This window comes from Paroedura picta, chromosome 2 (assembly GCF_049243985.1).
Source record: "Paroedura picta isolate Pp20150507F chromosome 2, Ppicta_v3.0, whole genome shotgun sequence".
In the NCBI taxonomy this organism is placed as follows: Eukaryota; Metazoa; Chordata; class Lepidosauria; order Squamata; family Gekkonidae; genus Paroedura; species Paroedura picta.
Genome location: NC_135370.1, coordinates 112,576,276 through 112,597,371, shown reverse-complemented (window position 1 = coordinate 112,597,371; position 21,096 = coordinate 112,576,276). Strand labels below are relative to the sequence as shown.

Sequence of the window (21,096 nt, the reverse complement as noted above, 5' to 3'; positions counted from 1 at the left end):
AAAAAAAGCTACATCTCCAGGACTGCACACTTTTTTGTAATGGAATTTCAATGGAATTGTTTTACTTCCAAATAAATATACATAAAAATGAGCTGTGCCCAGAATCTTCCAGTTACAAGGAATAGTAGTAATGGGGTAAATAAGTAATTTTCCTTTGATATGGAAAGTTAATGTCCATGCTGTTTGACAATCATAAATAGGTTTGTCAACTATGGGTTGGGAAATATATGGAGAATTTGGGGGCGGATACTGGGGAGAAATGAGTTTGGGGAGGGGTGGGACCTCAGTTGACATAGAGTCCATCCCAAAGCAGCCATTTTTTCCAGGGGAACTGATCTCTGTCACCTGGAGATCAGTTCTGTGAGATCTCCAGGTCGCACCTTTAGGTTTGCAACCCAAGTCATAGTCATCATTTTGGAAAGGAATACACTATAGAACTTTAGGAGCTGGAGGACTTAAAATGTGGCTGTAAGAAGGTACAAGTGGGCTTCACGAATAATCCTGTATTCTGTTAGTAAACACCCTTGAGTAGGGTACTGATGAGGAAGCAGAAAAATCTCTATAAAAAACAAACAAACCCTGCATATTAATTCTGACCTGTTAGACCCTGAATCCGTTATAAATCCCATAGTAATAAATACATCACATCAGCTTGCATTTGAAGCCTTCTTTCCACTGGCACCCCTCTTTATCCATTATAGACGTGGTTTCTAGCTAATTCAGCCATCTTTTAAAAAGGACTGTACTAAATAACTAATTTGATAAATCAAAGCTTCATTTGTGAAATTTAAAAAAAGGACCTGCAATATTTCTCCTTCTAAGATAATGTAGCCCTCTTCCCCAATCAGTGATGTTAAGCTTTACTGGCAGTTGTAATGTGGCAGTTAGCAGGGCTGTGTTTTTGAAATGCTATATTCATGGTATATCCCAGGAACAGCTATTTTTAGAGTAAGAGAGATTATTAAGGTTTGCATATACTTTTCTTTGCTGCAACACCTGATTCTGATATTGGATGCTGTTGGCCATATCTCTTGTTGCCAAGTGCTAGAAAATCTTCAATGACTCAAACATTTACATTATTACATGCTTTCATATCAACCATTTCCTTCATACATATGACTGGGATGCCATTTTTTTTAAAAGACAGAAGTGAATCTTCAATAATTTCAAATACTTTTGTTCTGTTGTGACAACATGTTGAATTTTTATTTTTTAAACCCCTTATAATGAGGATTGACTTCAATTTCCCAGATGTGTGCTGGGAAACAAACTCTGCAAAGCGTCCTCAGTCATGAAACTTTCTGACCTGCCTGGCTGACAATTTCATTTATCAAATGGTAGATGAACCCACAAGAGGTTCAGCCATACTGGACTTAATACTGACCAACAGGCAAGAGTTGGTGAAGGAGGTGGAGGAGGTGGGGACCCTAGGGGGAAGTGAACATGTCCTCATAGAATTCCTTTTGAGATGGGGAGACAAGGGAGCTTATAGCCGGATGCAGATGTCGGATTTTCGTAGGGCAAACTTTAATAAACTCAGAGCCATGATGAGTGTCATACCATGGACGAGAATGCTGGAAGGGAAGGGAGCATGTGAAGGGTGGGCCCTACTCAAACAAGAGCTATTGCATGCTCAATCGATGTCTATCCCAGAAAGAAAAAAACATTGCAAGAGCTCTAAGAAGCCTATTTGGATGAACAGAGAACTTCAAGAGGAACTAAGAAAGAAAAGGAAAATGTTCAGGAAATGGAGGGAAGGACAAAGCTCTAAAGAAGAGTACCTACAGGTTACTAGGCACTGTAGATCAATCATCAGAAAGGCCAAATCTGAGAGTGAGCTAAGTTTGGCCAGGGAAGCCCATTGTAACAAGAAAAGATTTTTCAGTTATGTGAGGAGCAAACGTAAAGTAAAGGAGGCAATAGGCCCACTGTTGGGTGTGGATGGACAAACTCTAACGGAAGATGCAGAGAAAGCAGAAAGGCTTAGTGCCTATTTTACATCTGTTTTTTCACAAAGGTTTAGGCACATTTAGAGATGTCAGTAGCCAAAGGATAGTGTCTGGGTGGCAGGTTGACATGGATAGAGAGGCATTTAGCTGCACTGGATGAGTTCAGATCCCCTGGGCCAGATGAAATGCACCCGAGAGTGCTCAAAGAACTTTCCGGAGATGACACCAAATTGGGAGGACTGCCAAATACTCCGGAAGATAGAGACAGAGTTCAACGAGATCTGAACACAATGGGAAAATGGGAAAATGAGAACAAGATGCAACAAGAGGCAGTGTGATGCAGCGGTAGTTCAGCAGTGGAATAGGCTGTCTAAGGAGGTGGTGAGCTCCCCCTCACTGGCAGTCTTCAAGAAAAGGTTGGATACACACTTCTCTTTGATGCTTTAGGATGCTTAGGGCTGATCCTGCATTGAGCAGGGGGTTGGACTAGATGGCCTGTATGGCCCCTTCCAACTCTATGATTCTATATCTGGCTTCCCACTCCATTCCCCAATGGCTTTTTTGACCAAGTGACAGGTTTGTGGATCGTGGAAATTCGGTTGATGTCGTTTACTTGGATTTTAGTAAAGCTTTTGATAAGGTTCCCCATGATGGTCTGATGGATAAGTTGAAGGACTGCAATCTGGATTTTCAGATAGTTAGGTGGATAGGGAATTGGTTAGAGAACCGCACTCAAAGAGTTGTTGTCAATGGTGTTTCATCAGACTGGAGGGAGGTGAGTAGTGGGGTACCTCAGGGCTTGGTGCTCAGTCCGGTACTTCTTAACCTATTTATTAATGATCTAGATGAGGGGGTGGAGGGACTATTCAACAAATTTACAGATGACACCAAATTGGGAGGACTGGCAAATACTCCAGAACATAGAGACAGAGTTCAACGAGATCTGAACACAATGGAAAAATGGGCAAATGAGAACAAGATGCAATTTAATAAAGATAAGTGCATCTGGGTCAGAAAAATGAAAAGCATACCTACTGGATGGGGGATACGCTTCTAGGTAACACTGTGTGTGAATGAGACCTTGGGGTACTTGTGGATTGTAAACTAAACATGAGCAGGCAGTGTGATGCAGTGGTAAAAAAGGCAAATGCCATTTTGGGCTGTATCAACAGGGGCATCACATAAAAATCACAAGATGTCATAGTCCCATTGTATACGGCACTGGTCAGACCACACCTGGAGTACTGTGTGCAGTTCTGGAGGCCTCACTTCAAGAAAGACGTAGATAAAATGGAAAGGGTACAGAGGAGAGCGACGAGGATGATCTGGAGCCAAGGGACCAAGCTCTATGAAGATAGGTTGAGGGACCTGGGAATGTTCAGCCTGGAGAAAAGGAGGTTGAGAGGGGACATGATAGCCCTCTTTAAGTATTTGAAAAGTTGTCACTTGGAGGAGGGCAGGATGCTGTTCCTGTTGGCTGCAGAGGAAAGGGCATGCAGTAATGGGTTTAAACTACAAGTACAACGATATAGGTAGATAGGGAAAAAAATTTCACAGTCAAGAGTAGTTCAGCAGTGGAACAGGCTGCCTAAGGAGATGAACTCCCCCTCACTGGCAGTCTTCAAGCAAAGGTTGGATACACACTTTTCTTGGATGCTTTATAATGCTTAGGGCTGATCCTGCGTTGAGCAGGGGGTTGGACTAGATGGCCTGTATGGCCCCTTCCAACTCTATAATTCTAGGATTAACTTCAAGTTGCTATGATTTCATAATTTTCAGTACAGAGATAAGTGTCATGCCTGTGGATTCAAATGTTTTAAAATCATGCATGTACCAGATAGGCGCGTAGACTTGGAAGTTCAATAGGAACAAATGTAAAGTTATGCATTTAGGTAAGAAAAACCAAATACACCAATATAAGCTGTGCTGAGGCAGCTGCATTGGTTGCCGGCTATTGCTGGGATCAAGTTCAAAGTTTTAGTACATACTTTTAAGGCAATCGGCGGTCTGGGCCCCCTATACCTGAGGGACCTCCTACCTCATTATGCCCCCACAGGGCTTTTCATTCAGCAGGTAGTAATCTGCTGGAGGTCCCTGGCTTGAGGGAGGGAAGTTTGCCTGGCTTCGATCCAGGCCAGGGGCCTTTTTGGTCCTGGCCCCGACCTGGTGGAATGAGCTCCCAGGAGAGCTGTGGGCCTTGATGGAGGAGGAGGAGAAGAAGAAGAATTGGTTCTTATATGCCACTTTTCCCTACCCGAAGGAGGCTCAAAGCGGCTTACAGTTGCCTTCCCATTCCTCTCCCCACAACAGACACCCTGTGAGGCTGTGAGAGTGCTGATATCACTGCCCAGTCAGAACAGTTTTATCAGTGCCATGGCGAGCCCAAGGTCACCCAGCTGGTTGCATGAGGGGGAGCACAAAATCAAACCTGGCATGCCAGATTAGAAGTCCGCACTCCTAACCACTACAACAAACTGGCTCTCAGTAGAGCAGGCTTCCTTGGGAGGTGGTAGGTTCTCCATCTTTGGAAATTTTTAAACAGAGGCTAGATAGCCATCTGAGGGAGAGGCTGATTCTGTGATGGCAAAGGGGTGGCAGGTTACAGTAGATGAGTGATTGGGATGCGAGTGTCCTGCATAGTGCAGGGGGTTGGACTAGATGACCCATAAGGTCCCTTCCAACTCTATTATTCTATGATTCTATCTCTTAGGCTGAGGGCATATATAATCAATCAAAAACTTTTAAATCTTGATTGGGGATTCCCAACCAGGAGTCTGTGAACCCCTAGGGGTCTGCCATTGTTCAGAAGGGGATCTGCAGCAGCTGGGAAGTGGCATAGTACGGGGGGATCTGGGCTGTCTTTTCAGCCCCTATTCTTCTTTCCAGCCTACATGAGGCAAAGCTGCCATAGTAGTAGTAAATTATGGAGGAGAAGATAGTTGTAGTAAAGGCAAGGGGAGGGAGCAAAAGGAGGGCTAAGTGTGTGGGTAGTGATGTCATTTCTGGGGGCATGGCCAAGGGGTGAAGGAGGCTCCTTCAAGTCTGAAAAATTATTTCAGGGGCTTCTTCACAGTCAAAAGGTTGAAAAGGCTGCTCTAGATGATTAGATGGCAGTTTCTCTGTGTGAATCTGGCAAAGTAGTAAAACCCTTGAAAGTGAACATTGCTGTCACCCCTCTCCTCCTTCTCTCTTTCTTTGCCCTGAAGTACAGCAAAGAACAAAGATGCCTATAAAACCATCTCCAATGACTTGCAAAATTTGAAGGAAAAAAGATAATAAGGGCACAAATGCATGTAGAAGGTCTTATCTGGTAGCATAGCATTGACACCTTCAGTCAGGTCGACTGATGCTACATGGCAATTGTGTTTGCTTTGGGTACTCAGAATTTACACTTGTTTCTTGTAGAAAAGGCACCAGTTAATAATAGATTCTAATAGTGTACAACTGTCATGGAATCACAGCTTGAGAAGACTCGCAATTGCACATACATTAAGATTTATGTATAATTGTTCCATACCATTGTGATGTGGCTTTTAGTTGTACATACTTTAGGTCTCCAATGGAGCTAATATTTGGAGCATTCTAAAATGCAATATGAGCCTCTTGTGGCGCAGAGTGGTAAGGCAGCCGTCTGAAAGCTTTGCCCATGAGGCTGGGAGTTCAATCCCAGCAGCCGGCTCAAGGTTGACTCAGCCTTCCATCCTTCTGAGGTTGGTAAAATGAGTACCCAGCTTGCTGGGGGGTAAACGGTAATGACTGGGGAAGGCACTGGCAAACCACCCCGTATTGAGTCTGCCATGAAAACGCTAGAGGGCGTCACCCCAAGGGTCAGACATGACTCGGTGCTTGCACAGGGGATACCTTTACCTTAAAATACAATATCAAACTGAGATACAGATTTTAGACAGTTTACTACAATGATGTAACATGAATGTGTATGAAATGTTGTTTCCTGGGCAGATGTAAGGCTTATAATTTTGTATGTGTTCTGTGGGTTAGTTCTTTGCAGAAGCTGCTGCAGCTGCTTGAATAATCAAGGTCAGAAAGATTCAAGTGGGTAGCCATGTTGGTCTGAAGCAGAAGAACAAATTAAGAGTCCAGTGGCACCTTTATGACTAAGATATTTTTATTCAAGGTATGAGCTTTTGTGTGCACAATTCAATCGTGTGATTGTATTTGAGGAAGCCTGTGTGTACATGGAAGTGCATACCTTGAATAAAAATATGTTGGTCTTAAAGGTGCCAATTTGTTCAAGGTCAGAAAGATCACTTGGCATAAATTCTTTCAAGTCCATGTTTCTAATACTTGTTCAACCACAGAGTTAGAAACATCATTTTAGACTTAATTTTAATGCTTGATATACATCTTGTTTTTCAGTATAAAAATATTAAATGAAGTACTGATTCTGTCCTTCATTGCATAAATTTGTACAGAGCCAGCCATTAGCATTCTGAGCTGATTTGGTTGTTCCAGAAGATAAATATCAATAATGATAAGCACTTATAATGCACTTTTAAATGTTTTGCATATATGGGCTTGGATCTTTCAAAGCATCTCTGCTAACAAAATTGGTTTCTGAATACATCCTCTGTAACCCCCATCTACATGCTCCTTCTATGGGATAGGAAACTCCCAGGAACAGCATGAGAGGGAAGTCCAACGTCAGCTGTGGGGAGTGGGAGGGATCTGTAAAGGACACTTCCTTTATATTAGGAGACATTTTCAACCAAATCCAATTCTATGCCCCTGTAATACATACAAGAATCCTATAAGATGGTTCATTAGCCCTGTTTGCAAGTGGAGAGTTGTCTATGTCAACAGTTTGTGTAAGGCCTCAACTGAGTTCATGGTTCAGCTGAGGTTTTAACTAGGGACTTTTTGTCGCATGTTGTCAGCCACTACTCTAAACCAGATAAAGAGAATTAGCAAGGAAGGAAGTATGTGTGACTTATACTTTCTCTCCATGTGTCAGGTGGAGGTGAAACTGGGAAACAGCATGAGTTATGGCCATGAGCTGTTCCTTCTGATGGTTAGAGAGCAATAAAAACCTGGTGGAAATCTGATCATAGATATTGCCCTGCATAACCCTAAGAGTACCAAAGAGAAAAAAGCGAGATACTTCTATTTTAATGTTTCCAATGACTATTTATGACAAATTTTTGGCATAGTTTGCGCATAATTGCTTAAACTTTCCTTTAAGTTTCCTTTAAATTTCTACAAATGCAGAAGAAACTACATGAATTTCTTGTCAGCATTTTAAAGAGATGTCGGCACTAATAGCCTTGAGAGTTTGGGTATTATATTCCCCGTGTAAAGCATTAACTTTAGTACGCACATTGTATATGCAAAATGGGAATCCTACAATCTCTTAATAAGGGAACACTAGCATTGTCAGTGTAAGTATAACTGCATTTCCTGTGAACAGGGCAACACTTCTATTTTCCATGCAGTAACAGCTTTAGTTGTGTGATCAGTGAACCCCAGATTTTTGAAGGAACACACTACATTTACTGAAGCTGAACAAACATGAAAAAATTCATCTGTTGTCCCATTCATAATGATAATATGTCAGGAAGATTAAGATTAAGTATAGCATAAAACTGAAGGGCAAACAGTGACCATCTGAATTGAATGGGACTAGCTTGTACTCATCCAATATTACTTTAGAGCCAGCTTGGTGTAGTGGTTAGGAGTGCAAACTTTTAATCTGGCGAGCCAAGTTTGATTCTGCGCTTCCCCACATACAACCAGCTGGGTGACCTTGGGCTCGTCACAGCACTGATAAGAGCACCTGAGTTATTGGCGAGGGGGCCAATTGCCGCGGAACGCTGCCGGGAGAGCTGGGGACTGCATTTCCCAGCCTCCCTTGAGGGGCAGCGCGCCGGCGCCGGCAGGGGAGGGGAGGGGCCGGGCTAGAGCTCCTTAAAAGGAGCATCGTGCGACGGGCCCGGCCTCTTTTCCCCCTCGGCGGCTGAAGCAGCACCCACCCACCCTCCCTGTATGTTGGGAATTTGGAATTTTGAGAGTTATATATAAAATTGTAAAAATGTCACAGCTGGCGGATGGTACGCTGGAAGCGGAATTTTGAAGGGGGCCAAGCTTGCGTGCTGGCCTACCGGTTTAATGGGGGCCCCCGTCAGGGGCCGTGTGGATGCGGAGCCAGTTGAAGGGCTCGCATTTCTGGGTGACAGGCGAAACCCAGCAGAGGCAAAATGCCCAGCGGGTTCGCATTTGGGATGTCACCTCCCGCAGGCTAGCAGGTCAACATCCGGGGAACAGGCATGTCAGCCAGAATCACCCGTTGAGGGACCTGCTAATATTTGGGGCTGCCTTGTGGTCGGATGACCACAAGAAGGCGATATCCGCTTCCATGCTTCACCACCCTCAAGGGAATAAAATCGGCTGTGGCCATTTTCATGCCAAAATAATATAAGTTTCAGTGTTGTTATTGAGGTGCGTCTATTGCCCCCTGCAAGGCAAAGCTGTTCTGACTGTGTAGTAATATCAGGTCTCTCTCAGCCTCACCTACCTCACTGGGTGTCTGTTGTGGGGAGAGGAAAGGGAAGGTGATTGTAAGTCACTTTGAGCCTCCTTCTGGTAGAGAAAAGCAGCATATAAGAACCAACTCCTCTTCTTCTAGAGTCAGATTTTGCAAAAAAGGCAAATTTCCATTTGCACGCTGTGTATGAAGTAACAATAACCTGAAGGTAAATGCATTTATGCCTCAGCCAATCACAGGGAAGTGGTCTTTGATATGTGAAGCATCTATAACTTAAATAAGCATCGCTAAATAATTCTTTAACTAGTAAGAAAAAGCAACGGCCTTTCTTCCAGGGTCTTGAGAGAAGCGTATTAAGGATGTGAACTTCAGCTGCAGTTGTAGACATTTGTTGCTATTATGATCACCATCAACTTTTCTAGATGAGCTCAAATTGTTACATATTGAGGATTTGCACAAGGGAACAGGTACAAAGTTTAGAATTCTATATGGTTCATATGAATCTCAAGCAGAGATTTCCCTTTTTCATTGGGGTAGTGCTTTAATTGTTTCAATAATTAGTTAATCTGAGGGCCTTTACGCACGGGGATCTTTGTTGCAAATGCCATTTTGGGCTGAATCAATAGGGGCATCACATCAAAATCAAGGGGCTCTACGCACCGGGATCTTTGTTGCAAATTGGTCACTGAATGAAAAATCGCCATTTAAAATAGTGGAATTCGTCGTTATGTATACCTGCCTTTGTAGTGGAATCCAGTTGCGTTTTGTAGCGTTTCCCACAGCTTCCGGTCTCGGCAGAAATCGCTAGAAAGGAAGCGCTATTGCCAAGCTCGTCCCGCCCCTGGCCATCAAGCAGCCAATGGGCAGCCGTTAGCATGCTCCCAAACAGCCCCTTTCCCTTTAAGAAAGGTTTTTTTAAAAAAAAAAAAACAGACTCATAGCAACGAATCTAGGTAGATTCGTTGCAACGGAGAGACCCATCCAGCTGCCTAATGTGAGCTGTCGTTTGATCGTATGATCGTTGCCACGCTGCCTCGAGTGATAAAAAAAATCCCCCCCCCTCTCACGGGCCCGATTTTCGGCTGAATTAATGTGTAAAAAATAAAGGGACTTTATTTCAGCAAACGGGCTTTTATGTGGTTTGTGCTTAGTGACTAAAGGTAAAGGACTGAAGCCAGGGAAGCCTCTAAACAGAAAGAGGCTCGCTGGTGCGTTTATCCCCGCTCGCTCGGAGAAAAAAAAATGGCGATCGCTTTGCCGGAAGTTTGGAGGACAGGCTCAGGAGGAGGGACTTTGAAGAAACCGCAACAATGGTAACGCACAGGTCTTTATCGCTAGTGTTACAGATTGTTTGCAAGAGTGTAGCGCTTTCCGGAGGGGGAATCCACTTTTTGGGATTCCCCTGAAAGCGCTACAACGAAGCGCTTTTTGCTGATCGGTTTCAGGAGTGTTGCAGATTGTCTACGACGTCGTGCGTTAAGGCAAATCAATAGCGTTTCCAATTAGCAACCATTGTGCGATTTTGAAGCCGTGCAAAAAGCCCCTGACTATTTTTCACAAATATGTTTCAATGAAAAGGTGGATTTCTGCAGGTACTCATAAGTTTGGTAAAAGCAAATATGAATAATGCCTTAATCATATTCAGTAGTCTTCGTGCAAATACAGCTACTTCATAAAAGACTTAATAATGTGATTTTGTTTATTCTCTGTTGTTAAGTGAGGTGTTAAAACTTACATTAATGTTTCTTAGGTAAACAGGAGGAGACAGAAATATTACCATATTGCTACTAATCGTTATAGCAAATTCGAATTTTCATTTAGGTGACCAGTGAACCTTGTGTTTTGTTTTCACAATGGAAATAATGAAATTAAAGATTGTTAAATGACTGGGCAGTGTTTCATAGGGTTATATCATCAGCTAGAGTTCCCCCCCCCCCAGTTTCACTGAATCATTGATTTTCTACTGCTCCTCATTCCCAGTAACCCTTTATTTGATGATTTATTGAAAATATTTTTACTCCACCTTTCCATCCAGTTTAAAATCTTTACATGAACAAACCATTAAAATAAGATTTGGAAATATATTTTTAAAACTTAAAAAAAGTTAACCATAGCACACAGTCAGATGAGCACAACATATAAACAGGAAGGAGGGTCAGTGAAGGAATACAAAATGGAACAAATTATCTCCAGACTATAGAGTTCAGATCCCTCGGAAGAAATGGCAGCTTCAGAAGGTGGCTGCTATGCCATCACAGCCCTGTTGAGCTTATTTCCCTCCCCAAACTGTGCCGTCTCCATGTACCATCCCTAAATCTCCAAGAATTTCCCAAACCAGAATTAGCAATCCTAAACACATTCAAGAAATCTCCACCTACCAGTGGGATAGACAGTCTCCTTGGGGAGATTATTCCATAATTTTGGTGGCACAATCAAGAAAGTGAGGGCACCAAAGAAGCAACCCTAAAGTTGATCACTGTGATATGGGAGTAGTTGGTCTTTAACATACGTTGTAAGTCATACAAGTCACTTTCCACTCTTTAGTCTTTCTCCTTTCTTTGGGTATATTTGTTCAAATTAAATCTTTCCAACTGTTAAAATCTCTTTCTGGACCACTCTCATACTTCCAACTTGTGCTGTTTTTTCCATCATTACTTCTGAGCTTCCTGAGCATTTGCTTTGGATTTGCTCATCTGACTTGTCATGTTCACTTTTCTTCCAAACAGATTTTTAAAGGCAGTGATGATTACAATTTTCATAACCTGTTTAGGCTTTTTACATGAATATCCCTTTTGTTCTCTACTAGACAGTATTCATGTCAATCATTTCTATTTGCAAAACGTTTATTGTTTTATAGCAAAAGCAAGAAAATCTGTGAAACTTTTACTGATTTAGTAGAAAGTCAGCCCCGAAACATTAATTTGCAATTATGTCATAAAAAAATGGAGTCATCTTAAATTATCATCGCAAGTTACAGATATATCCAATAAAAATAATTTCTTGTCTATAACATTTTTAAAAGGAAGTCATCTTACATTTAGGGTCTTCTTCCCTTGGAGTAAATGTAGTGATTCCATTTTGGAATTTCCCATTAGTTCCAGTTTGTTTCTGGGTTCAGTCACTGTCCAGGTCAAGCCCTTTATGGCATGTGACTATATATTTGAAGGACCACCTCTGTTAATATAAGGACACACCTCCTACCACAACAATGTCTTTTGTCTTTCCTTTCAGGTACAGACGTCAACTCTCATTTCTGGGGTTCTCCCATAGTTTCCTTATTACAGGGAATAACCTCTCTGAAGAGCTAAAGAAGGTTCTAACTGTAGATAATTTGGTTAAATGCCATATTGTGGCATCAGAATGCAGAATTGAGCTTGGGTTTGGAATAAGTGCTAAATGAGGCAACCCAACAGCTATTTGTACCAGGCTTGTCAACTATGGTACTCACTGTTTTTCAAATTATATCTGAATGCAGAAGTATATTATTCCAGCCACCTTCTAGGTTTTGCTGTGAAATAGATGGGATGGCCATAGGGAAGGGGGAATAGAAAAGATTCCCCCCTCCAAGGATTAAAAATATTACAGTGAAAAAATTGGACATATTGGAGATCTCTGGGAAACAATTCCTATGAAATATTTTTTGTTTTGAAATGAATGAAATGCAAGGCAACATGTTATTTAGTCAACATCTTCTGCCTTAAATAATGGTAATTCCTTTGCATACTACATACATATTTACACACTGTGGTAGGTGAAGCTGAGAGATCTTTGAGAGAAACTGCTGTGTGAGAGCAGTTTCTAACAGGACTGTGACTGGCCCAGGGTCTCGCAGCTGGCCCAAGCATGTGGAAGAGCAGGGGATGAAATCCAGCTCACCATATTAGAAGGCCCTACACTTAACTACTAAACCAAGCTGTACAAATTGCCATTGCCATAAAGAGTTGTAGTTCAAGCACAGGCAGAAGAAGCTGTTGCAGGAGAATGGTGTAAATCTTTTTTGACTTGCTCATTGACTGTTATGGGATTCCTTTCCTTTAAATTTGGGCCAATTCTGGCCAATGGCTTCTCAGAGCAATCCAAGGATACACTCATGTATTTCCTACATGGAGAAGTCATTGTGTGGTTAATAAGGATTGCAATTTGAGAAGGGAGGAATGTTTTTGTCTTTGGTGTGTGTGTGTGTACGCTACACAGCCCCCTGTCCCTGTCCCAAGCAGTTGTTTCATCCAGGGGAAGCTATTTCTGCAGTCTGGAGAGGAGCTTTAATTCTGTGGGTTGGCATCTTTGAACAGTGGCAGGGATGCTAGCCTCCAGCTGGGACCTGGAGATTCCACTTCTGAGGTTTCTCATAGCCTGAAGAATTTTTCAGGGGTTTCTCAATAGTAAGAATGTTGAGAAAAGCAGACATAGAGGCAGTAATTGAGAAACCCTCTGTAAGTTAATTGCCACCCAATGTTTTCATGTTTGATTATAACATACTAAACAATGGTATACAATTGTTTTTCATTTACTTTGATATTGAACTGAAGAACATACAGACTGATAGATTTTCAATTCTTCAAGTAAATTTAGCAATCTATTAAATATTCCCATTGATAAATAAACTGTGACAAGTTTATGAATTATTTGATGTTTATTGTTATTAGCCATTAGAGTTCCTCCCCTCCCATGCAAATCCTTTTGGAATTGGAGGTCATCTGCAGACTTTAGAGATCAGCTCCCTAGGGGAAAATGGCTTTTTTGGAGGGGGGACTCTTGGAGATGAGTTATCATTGCAGGGTCCCCCCCACCAACCTGGAGGTTGGTGACCCTTGGGTCAGGAATGTTCCTTGAGGTTTAGAGACAGGGCCTCAAGACTCCAGAGGTAGGCAGGAACCTTTGTCATGTAGCCAGCCCCCAGGAAGGCATGCATCCTTGTGACCATCCTAGTGACCATTGCTTCCCTGGGTACAATGTGCTTTGCCTCTATTGACTATATATGATCATGTTGTTCACCCCCTTCCCAAATGGCTAAAGATGAGCTGGGGGGGGGGGACACAGGGTGCCCTGGATGGGCATGTACACAGCTATGCTTCCCAACTGTGTGCTGCACGATTGTGCCACTTCTAGGGTTTCTTGAAGCCTGAGAAATGTTTCAGGAGATTCTCAATGATTTTTTTTAATGAGAAAGGGTGCTCTAAACACTCCCTGCCACAATGCCAAGGCAGGGGGAGAGCATTTAAACACAATGGGGACCCTGCGGTACAGCTGATTATGACAGCTCCATGTGGCTGTCAACATCAGTTGTAACATGGGACTCCGTTCTGTTTAAACACTCCCCCCAGCTTACCAAGACAGGGGGGAGCATTTAAATTCAGTGGACTCCCACATTACAGCTGATCATGACATCCCCATGTCTGTCATGATTAGCCGTAACATGGCAGCGCACCCCCACCTTCTCAGGCAAAAGTTTGCCTGCGAAGGGGTGTCGGGGTGCACCTTGAATGTCCCAAAGCCTCCTGCTATGGGCAGTGCTCTGCCTGTAACTTTGGAACATTCAACATGTCATTTGAAGTAACTATACTCAATTATGATAGATAGATAGATAGATAGATAGATAGATAGATAGATAGATAGATAGATAGATAGATAGATAGATAGATAATCTATTTTCAGCACTTACTTTTTATGAAACTAATGTACCCTTCTGGCTCAATTGACTGTAAGAGAAACATCCTAAGTATTTAGTATCCTACTAAGATTTTTGAATAGCTCTTACTTTCAGGAACATGTTCTTAGGAATACATTGTGTTATATCTAAAAATTCCATATATGTGCCAAATTGCACAGTTGTATATGCTAAGGTTGGTACCTTATGCTGTTAAAAAGCTAAAATAAAATTAGGTTTGATTTAAAAAACATTACAAAGATTTAAAGTTTGCCCAAATTTTAGGTTCCGCCCCAGAATAAAACAAGGAAAGGGTTTTCTATTTCTCAAAGTTGTAAAATTTATGGGAATTGTATAGCATGAGAGCTAAATGTGTAACCCTTCATTATGGCTTTTGCATGCATTTTAAGCCATGAATCTTTAAATGGAAAGATATTTTTTGAGGGCCACTTCAAGTATTATTTAAAACGTATACATAATAGGTTAAAAGGCTCATGTAATACTACATACAAATGGCATTAAAAGTTCATGGGAAATGTTGTTAGTTGCTACTTGGGTTACCAAGCCCAGTGGACCAGCTGGCAGGGGATGGAGGAAGCTTACTGGGAGGGGGATGGAAGAAGCCTGCAATGTTGGACTTACCATAGAGGATTGTGCAAAAAACAGAACATCCTCCCCCACATCATCAACATCTCTACATCACTCCTGGGTGATGTAGAAATGTCCTTTCCCATGCTTTATTCATTTGTTTGATTGTTTATTTATTTGATTTTTATACTGCCCTCTCAGCAGACCTCCCAACAGCTTCTTGCCTGGCTGAAAACAGATTACCTGGGCTTCTTAAACCCTGAATTAGGGGAAATGCAACCAAACTGAGGGAATCCCCAGGCCCCATCTGGGCTCTGGAAACTCTAGTTGCTACTGTCATGATCCAAAAATGATTTTTCAATAATCTCTTGGATATTGTACTGTAAGTTATAAAACTTTATAAATAATTTATTTAGTCAAACTTTATTACTTTAATACTTTCTCATTTAAGATGGTCAAGGCAATCTACAAATTTAAAACAGCAAATTTAAAACCCTTCCCCAGTCATTACCATTTTATCCCCCAGCAAGCTGGGTGCTCATTTTACCGACCTCGGAAGGATGGAAGGCTGAGTCAACCTTGAGCTGGCTGCTGGGATTGAACTCCCAGCTTCATGATCAGAGCTTTAGACAGCATGTCAGCTGCTTTACAACCCTGCACCACAAGAGGCTCTATGTACTACATTATATATACTTAATAATGCCCCCTGCACAAAAAGTCTCTACAAGGACAGTCAGTAAAAGCAGCAGAGGAGAATTGTTAGAGTCTACAGTTCTTAGAAATGTAAAGGCTTATGGAGAAGTGTTCTAAGTAGAAACTGTATGATGCTATAAAGGGGCATCAACTGAAAGAGTCAAAATTATCACCACTTATCACAGAATCATAGAATCATACAGGCCATCTAGTCCAACCCCCTGCTCAACACAGGATCAGCCCAAAGCATCCTAAAGCATCCAAGAAAAGTGTGTATCCAACCTTTGCTTGAAGACTGCCAGTGAGGGGAAGTTCACCACCTCCTTCGGCAGCCTATTCCACTGCTGAACTGCTCTAGCCTATATCGTTGTACTTGTAGTTTAAACCCATTACTGCGTGTCCTCTCCTCTGCAGCCAACAGGAACAGCATCTTGCCCTCCTCCAAGTGTGACAACCTTTCAAATACTTAAAGAGGGCTATCATGGCCCCTCTCAACCTCCTTTTCTCCAGGCTGAACATTCCCAAGTCCCTCAACCTATCTTCACAGGGCTTTGTCCCTTGGCCCCAGATCATCTTCGTCGCTCTCCTCTGTACCCTTTCAATTTTATCAACGTCCTTCTTGAAGTGAGGCCTCCAGAACTGCACCCAGTACTCAAGGTGTGGTCTGACTAGTGCCGTATACAATGGGAGCAGGGTGTGAAAATTCATGGCAAGAACTGTGTGTGTGCCACTGCCACTGCCAAAGGGCCAACTAAGCCCCCAGTAGGCTCAGCAGCCTACTCTCGGGGTGGATATGGGTGGGAAGCAGTGGCAGGGAGCTAACTGCCGCAAAAGGGCTGGCAAAGGGCCCAGAGGGCTTGGCGGGTTTCTTGTGGGGTGGGGGGTGGGAAGCGGTGGCAGGGACCTGGCTCCTCCCGCTACCAGCCACAAAAGGGCTGGTGAATCCTCTAGTGGCTGAGGGGGACATTTGGGGGGAAGCACTAGGGGACAGGCCTACCCTCCTTCCACAGCCCTAAGTAGCTCTAGGCCTCTGGACCCCTATAGGCAATAGCCAGCAGCCCAGGGACCTCAAGTCTACTGGGTCCACAACAGCCAGGGACTCCAACCAAGTGGAAACAGTGTGAGGAGATGGCCATGTGTGGGACACGTTAGCTGATTGAGCGGCCACTGAACAGAGGGCCAGTCAGGCTGGAGGAGGACACAGTTAAGAACCATACAGGCAACCTGATTGTCCTGTAAATGTTAACACCAACTCATCCCAGGATCCCTTAGTGCTTTTATTTATATGCTCATGGTTACAAATAAGCTGTTGTGCATATGCATACTTCTTCAGATACCTATAGATGTGTGCATGCATATGAAAGCTTTTACCTTGAATAATACTTAGCTGATCTTAAAGGGGCTACTGGATTCAATCTTTGTTTTGCTGCAGGAGGACACCATTTTATTCTTAAAATGTATGGAACCATTTAAAACATTTGTTTGCCTTCAAAAGCCAAAGTGGGCTAAAGAACCCTTAATCCATTTTGGTATTGATGAACAGGGTGGGGTTGTGTTTTTGTTGTTGTTCTTGTTTCATTTTAGGCAGGCTCTTTAAATTGTTGCCAGTTTGATGATGGATAGTTTACTTTTTCATTTCAGATGTCTTAAAGGGCAAGCACTGCTGTCCCAATTTTTTTTCTTTTGAGGAGCAACGTTTTGTTGTGTGGTTGCATTTGAGTAAAGAGAAATGTTGTCTGAAATGTTTGTAGTTCTCTGTAGTGAGCTGCTTCATTTTTGCAACACATTTTATATTTTAAAAGAAGCAGTTTTTCAATCTATCAATATAGCACAAAACTGAGAAAGGGTAACCGAAAATGAGTGTCACAGGGGGAAAAAATGGTACCATCTGACATTCAAAATCTGATCCAAACGCACTGTGCATACCATTTAACATTCCATTTTAAAAGTACCCCCTTTGAAATGTTCTCATCCCACAAGCTACGTTTAGCTATTGTGAGCATGACATTATCAAGAGATTCCTTAATAAGTTGAAGTTGGTCCTTAAATATAAAAACCGTCCCTTGAAAAAGCTGTAAGGCGAAATGCATCGGGACTTGCGTGAAATAATAAGAATAAAAGAATTACTGAAGAGAGAAGACTCTGGGGCTTTTCGCACGCCTTCAAAATCGCACAATGGTTGCCAATTGAAAACGCTACTGATTTGCCGTTATGCACAACGTCGTTGACAATCTGCCACACACCTGAAAACGATCTGCAAAAAGCGCTTCCTTGTAGCGCTTTCAGGGAAATCCCCAAAAGTGGATTCACCCTCCGGAAAGCGATACACTCCTGCAACCAATCTGCAACACTAGCGAAAAAGACCTGTGCGTTAACATTGTTGCGGTTTCTACAAAGTCCCTCCCCCTGGTTCTCTCCTCTGATCTTCCGGCGAAGCGATCGCCATTTTTTTTTCTCCGAGTGAGCGGGGATAAACACACCAGCGAGCCTCTGTTTAGAGGCTTCCCCGGCTTCAGTCCCTCCCCTTCTGTCACTAAGCACAAACAAGAGAAGCCCGTTTGCTGATGTATTTTCCCTTTATTTGTTACACATTCATTCAGCCGAAAATCGGGCCCGTGAGAGGGGGGGGTTTCACTCGGAGGGACCGTGGTAACGAATAAATGACAGCTCAAACACACCAGGCAGCTGGATGGGTCTCTCCGTTGCAACGAATCAACACAGATTCGTTGCAATGGGTCTGTTTTTTTTTTTTTAAACTTTCTTAAAGGGAAAGGGGCTGTTTGGAAGCATGCTAACGGCTGCCCATTGGATTTTCAGCCGAAAATCGGGCCCGTGAGAGGGGGGGGATTTTTTTTTTTCACTCAGAGGGAGCGTGGCAACGAATAAATGACAGCTCAAACACACCAGGCAGCTGGATGGGTCTCTCCGTTGCAACGAATCAACACAGATTCGTTGCAATGGGTCTGGCTTTTTTTTTAAAAAAAAAAAACTTTCTAAAAGGGAAAGGGGCTGTTTGGGAGCATGCTAACGGCTGCCCATTGGCTGCTTGACGGCCAGGGGCGGGACGAGCTTGGCAAGAGCGCTTCCTTTCTAGCGATATTTGCCGAGACCGGAAGCCTGTGGGAAACGCTACAAAACGCAACTGGATTCCACTATACAAAGGCAGGTATGCATAACGACGAATTCCACTATTTTAAATGGCAATTTTTCATTCAGCAACCAATTTGCTACAAAGATCCCGGTGCGAAAAGCCCCTCTATATAAGTGCAATTATATTGGTTTCCCAGCACGTCTATATTTTTCTGTATTTGTTTCTTCAGTTCATTATTTTTTCTCATCCCATTTACAACATTTGGGACTGAGCCTGATTCAGAATAGTACAATGACTTCATGTAAAAGGGACCTAAGACACATACACACCAGCAAACGTTTTAAAAATAGCTACAGAAAAACAAGCAACTGCAGGAAATTCTGCCTGCTAACTATCACATCTATCATGTTGTCCCAAAATAGCAGATCTGAAACTGACAAATAAATGCCTAGATTGGAACCCCTCTTCATTGGGATTTCCCTTCAGACTCCTTCAGATAACAGGCATTTTCCCTTGATGACTCAGAGTAACTTTAATGCACTCTGATACCAGTGTCTCCTGACTACATTTTTCAAATCAGGAAAACTAAGATTATGTAATTGATTGAATCTCTTGTACATGTTCCTGAGCAGCAATAAGAAAGTATTACTTTAGCTTACTTTAGTTTAGTTAAACAGTCTTAGACCAGAACATTAAAAACACAGGTATATATAGGTAGAATAAAAGCAAGAGGGGAAAAGGAACAAACCCCATCCGTAAACTAAAACACTATAAGTAAGGATTATGCATGCAGAAAGTTCCAGGCTCGACCCTCAATTTCTCCATTTAATAGGATGCAATAGTAAGTGGTGAGAAAGACTTCTCTCTGGCTTGTAGCATGACTTAGGATAAAGCAGATTCGTGTGGTCATCATTACCTGAAATTATTTGTTTGTTTGTTTGTTTGTTATTCACATTTATATACTGCCCTACCCAAAGGCTCAGGGCAGTTTACATAGAACTGAGAACTATACAAGAAACCATACATATAACTAACTATAATGTTAATATTATTAACAGAGAAACAGTATAACAGTATAACATTCAACAATAATAATACAAACAGGTCCAGGAGTCTTGGTGGATTTCTGGAGGGAGGAGGGGAGAGGGGGCAGGGGCTCTGCTGATGTTGTTGATTGATTGTGCCTGGCTTCAGCCAAATGCCTGGTGGAGGAGCTCCCTTTTGAAGGCCCTGCGGAACTGCTTATTTCCGTCAGGGCCCTGATCTCTTCTGGGAGCTCATTCTACCAGGTGGGGACCAGGACAGAGAAGGCAATCAAATTAATCAAAGTAATGGCAATAAATGAAATTCAAGAAAAGCTCTTGTCTCATATTCTATTCTATATCAATAATGTTTAAATCAAACAGAATGCAAAAAGAACTGCTTAATTATCATTCTTAAAATGGGGAAAACATTTAAACAAGCTCACTATTACTCCACAAAGTTCTACTGTATGGCAATGCAAAACTGCAAAAAACAGGCCCTTTGTTCCTGTAACCATCAAAGCATGATGCCTCAAATAATTTTTGTTCATGTTTATTGAATTGTGGCATGTTTTTTTTTCCTGTTTGGCCCTACAATGTGTTAATTTTGCTTCTTACTATTATAATTACCTTATAAAGTAAGGTGTGGTTATGAATCTATGGAAGAAAGCACCAACAAGCCATTGTATCAATGGCCTATGACAAGTGTCCATAGAAAAGCAAGACTATATCCAGAAAAATTAGCCCAAATAGTGGAAATTCTTTTATAGAGGTGTGGAAACCATCAGGAAGTCACTAGGGGTCTTCATAGATCCCTGCAAACATTAGGTTTCCTGCAAATCTATACCTTGTACTGGATGGTTTATCTGTCCCTCTCAAATGTATTACTCATATGCCTCCAACACCTGGATGGCCCAAGTCAAAGCCATTGAGGGACATAAAGGTCATATATATGAGCCTTTGCCAACTATGGAACTTTCTTACTGTTTCAATTATGTTAAAGTCTCGACGCAAGCTTGCACTTAAGGCAGTTTTGCCATCAGTAATATTTACAATGATGATGACTTCTGTTAGCTTATCCTTGGAATTAGTTATCCTTGGAATAAAGTTGGAATAGGAAATAGCCTGTATATATTGGGGTGCTATTTTACCTGACTTCATGTCTGCCTTTCCTCAGATATAAATATGTATCCTCCAATGGAATTATATTGTTAATAATATTGATGTATTATTGTAGACTTTCCCAGTTAGACCACAAGGGGAGTGTTAGTGAGTTGTATAATTGACTCTAGAATCTGTGTTATTTAATTTCTCTAGAAAAAAGTATTTGGAAAATTTACTTAACGACATGTTTTTATTTTGCGTCCTCCTCACTGATGTGGAAATACATCTTATATTTTTATTCAGATTTACAGGCTAAAGTGAAAATGTTTATAGCCCTTCTGGTTACAGTTGTGGAAGGTTGCTGCTTCTGCTCATTAAGGACCACTAAAATGAACATTGTCAAAGTGATAACTGTCATTCCTGCTATTCATCCATTTGCTGCAGTAAACTTTTTGTTGTAGAAAAATTGGCCAATTCTAGAGAATCATTGTGACTGCAAATTG

At 42.1% G+C, this 21,096-nt stretch overlaps 1 protein-coding gene and 1 long non-coding RNA gene across 10 annotated transcripts in view; one reads left to right on the top strand and one right to left on the bottom strand.

The window, feature by feature from the left end:
* The window catches only part of SHANK2 (SH3 and multiple ankyrin repeat domains 2), a 510,912-nt gene that overhangs the window by 306,243 nt on the left and 183,573 nt on the right, over nt 1–21,096 (top strand). The gene's annotated exons all lie outside the window — the stretch shown is intronic.
* Nucleotides 1–21,096, bottom strand: part of LOC143830139 (uncharacterized) — a 50,901-nt gene that overhangs the window by 4,585 nt on the left and 25,220 nt on the right. Inside the window, exon 1 of one of the 2 annotated variants that reach the window (XR_013228360.1) lies at nt 801–1,644. The exons of the other annotated variant lie outside the window; for it this stretch is intronic. This is a non-coding gene — a long non-coding RNA (uncharacterized LOC143830139). Of the gene's footprint in view, nt 1–800; nt 1,645–21,096 lie in introns of those variants that run through there. 2 annotated transcript variants of the gene reach the window in all.